Here is a 3832-nt window from a genome sequence, read left to right as displayed (position 1 = left end):
ACATATACATATGTGTGTGTGTGTGTGTGTGTGTGTGTGTGTGTGTGTGTGTGTATTTAAAAAAGAAAACCCGACTTTACAAATGGCACCGGGGCCTCCACAGCATACAAAGAGGGATTACAAGCAGGAACAGAAGCTCCAACCAAGAGGAAAACACATGAGAGCATTTTGCTCCCATAGAAACCTCTCCAAGAGTGCCTGCTGCATCCGGGAGTGGCGTTCTCCAGGATGCTCCACATAGATATCTGCAGAGAAGCCACTTATGGGACCTACAAGGGAGCAACCCGTTAATGAAATGGGCCTGCAAAATTTAAGAGAAACCCCAAGTACTACCTAAGTTAACCACCATACTCTTCGTTCATAAAGAAGAACAGACAACCTAGGATCACTAAGAACTTAAGGAAAACCAGCAAGCGAGAGAGGGACCAAGATGAACAAACAGAAATAACTCCAGAAAAAATACATAATTCAGGGGACAAAAGGAGCTTTTGAAAACTTCCAGTCAATGTCTTTAGAAAGATTTGAGAAAATACTGCCTCTGTAAAAACAAACGAAAAGGGTAGGATGAAAAAGGAGGGAGAAGATGAAGACCAAATTATTACAAATTAAAAACATGATTGTGAAAAATAATTAGTGGACAGGTTGGAAAATAAGATGGATATAGCTTAAAAAGGAACTGTGTTATGTGTTATGCAATGGAATATTATTCAGCCCTAAAGAAGGAAATCTTGCCATTGGCAGCAACACGGATGGAGCTAGAGAGTATTCTGCTAAATGAAATAGGTCTGAGAAAGATACATATCATATGTGTTTCACTCATGTTTGGCATTTAAGAAACAAAACAAACGAGCAAAGGAGGATATCAAGAAGGAGAGGCAAACCAAGAAACAGACTCTCAACTATAGAGAACAAGCCGGTGGTTACCAGAGGGGAGGGGGGAAAGAGGGGGTGGGGATGAAGGAGGGCACTTGTCCTGATGAGCACCGGGTGACATATGGAAGTGCTGAATCACTATATTGCACACCTGAAACCAATATACTGTATGTTACCTCACTGGAAGTTAAATGAAAACTTAACAAAGTAAACTGTTTTTCTACTCTACTCAATACTTCTTCAAACAAAGTTTAAGGGCAAAGTAAAGCTTCTTTTTTTCCAACATGAAACAACTCAGAAACTCTGTTTATAAACCTGGATACATTGTGTGAAAAGAGTTATTCAAGGTGGATTCCGGCACCATGCAAAATGAATTGAAGAAAGGAGATGGAAGGGTGTTCAGAAGACATTGGCAGCTGAGTGAGATTCAGAGGGTGGAAAGTAAAAGGATGGAAAATTCACTTGCAAAGTTTTACTGACAGAGGACCTCTAGATCATGTATTATGTAGTCAAATTTACCACTTGATTCTTTAGAGCATACCATTTACACAATCATAATGTTGCCAATGCTGATTGTTGGTTGGTTTTTAGTGTTCAAAAACAACCTACAGAAAATTAGGAGAGACTTCATTGTTTTACAGAATAGTATGGAAGTATTACGAATCTCAACATTGTAAAAGTATCTCATTAACTAAAACAATTAGGAGCTTGTGAGAAGGACGGGTAGAAGGAAGTATGCTAATTTCCTCACTTGTCATTTGTCTAAGTCTAGAATTGATAAACCATGTCAGAGAGGTTTTAGTGAATAATTTAAATTCAGAATAACTAACAAGAACTAAAAATAGAGACGGTCATTCATAGGTCCTGCTCTTCGGTGAAACTGGTCTGTGTGATGGATGGAGGAAACTTTTTTACTCATTTAATGCAAGTTTCTATTTCTTCTTTAACAGTAGGCATATCTTCTATCCTCTCCGTTGGCTTTTATAATTTTTCTCTTTATCTTTATCATATCAATGAATATATTCATTTTTATCCCTTCTGCTTGAAATACTATGTGCTTTTTTAAAAATCTTGAGAGCTACTCTCTTTTCTTTGGTTCTGGACAATTCTCTGCCATTATGTCTTTTCTATTTTGCTTCTCCCTGGCCTCATACTTTTCTCATAATAAGAGGGCCAGTGGAGTATGTTAGACTTCTTATTCTTGCTTCCCCACCATGTCTCTTAACTTCATATTTGTCTTTCTTTACCTATTTGTGATATAATTGAGTGATTTCCATGGATCTGTCTTTCAGTTTCATGACTCTCCCTTCAGCTGAGTTCTCTTTATTTCAATGACTAATTTTTTTTTTTTAATTTTTAAAATTCCTTTTTTGGCTCTTTTCCAAACCAGCCTGATCATCTTTTATAATGTTCTTATTTTATGGATGTTAGCTCTTATTTTGAATCTTCCTATTAGTTTTTATTATATAGTTTTAAAGTCCCTTTTAGATTGCTTTGCTAGCTCTAGTTACTCAGGTATGAATCTTCTTTCTCATGCTTACTGACATTCATCCTGAGTTTCCAGGTGTGTTCTGTGGCTTTTGTACTTTGTGGTTGTGAACTCAGCGAGTGTGAGTTGCCTTCCACAGATGTGCTGCCCAGGTGCCGGATTGCGAAGGCATTCCCATGTGGTTTTATATTTGTCAGGGTACTTTTGGATTTCCTGAGTTCTGGAGCAGTTGTTATGTTAGTTTCTGTGCTTGGGATATTCTTACCAAATGGGTAGTGCGTATTCAGAACCACAACTTCCAAAACTGATAGTACTTCTCCCACTATAACAGTTCAACAAGAATTTTATCAACAGCATATGATGGATTCATAGCTTTTTTTTTTTTTAAACCCAATGCCAGTCCACCCCTTTTCACGTTATAGTTGAGGAAAATGAGGTTAAAAAATAAAGGTGCCTGGGTGGCTCAGTCGGTTACGCATCTGCCTTCGGCTCAGGTCATGATCCCAGGGTCCTGGGATCAATCCCCACATTGGGCTCCCTGCTCAGTAGGGAGTCTCCTTCTCCCTCTGCTCCTCCTTCTGCTCATGCGCACATGCACTCTTTCTCTCGTGCTCTCTCAAAAATAAATAAAATCTTTAAAAAAAGTTAACTTGTGCTGGGATCCAATGAATTAAAGGCAGAGCAGAACCTAAAAGCTGAGTCTCTTTGCTGTTAAAATGCATTTTAATTTTATATGGATGGTAACAGATGCTGATTCAAAGCTAAACCTGTACTTCCTTTTGTTACATTCTTAGCTTTGGCTTCATGATCCAAGTGCCTGGAAAGCATTTCCCTTGGCATGATCCTACCCTGTGTTGCTTGTCATCAGGCGTTCTGGTGATGTGAATTCTTTTATACCCAATTAGCAAATTCAAGCAGTAATATTCCTATCTTACTGCTGGTAGAGACACTGTTAGATTCTGCCTTGTCAGGTCTTTGTCAACAATTTACTTTCATCTTCTTTTCTTTTAAAATCAGGCAATTTGCTTACAAATTGGAAAGCCTCTTGAAGATGGCTGCCAGGTCGTATTTTTTTTTTTTCTTCCCACAGTGACTAGCAGAGCACCTGCCATGTTCATCTACATAGGCACTCTATAAATATCCGATGATTTAGCGATTTATTAAAGGACTTTCCTTCTTCTCTTTGATTTTCTGTTTTTGTATTGGGTAAAGGAACTTGCCAGAAATAAATTTATAGGACATTTTTCAGGAGTGTACTTTCTTTCCATGTTTCTATAGAGACCATACACAAAGTAGGTGATTCATATTCATTTATCTAATTTAAAGAAAATTATGATTTATTTCATGTTCTTCTTGCAGGAAAGAGTGTTCTGAATACCAGCCTAAAGTGGAAGAGCCTGAGGCTGAAGGTGCAGTATACTGTTTACACTGAAGGACCTTGTGTGTGGACAAGAGGTGCTGGCAGCTCAA

The sequence above is a fragment of the Eumetopias jubatus genome, unplaced genomic scaffold (assembly GCF_037043125.1).
Source record: "Eumetopias jubatus isolate StellerSeaLion01/CBP00866 unplaced genomic scaffold, mEumJub1_p1.0 scaffold_8, whole genome shotgun sequence".
NCBI classification, from domain to species: Eukaryota; Metazoa; Chordata; class Mammalia; order Carnivora; family Otariidae; genus Eumetopias; species Eumetopias jubatus.
This window is presented reverse-complemented; position numbering follows the sequence as displayed.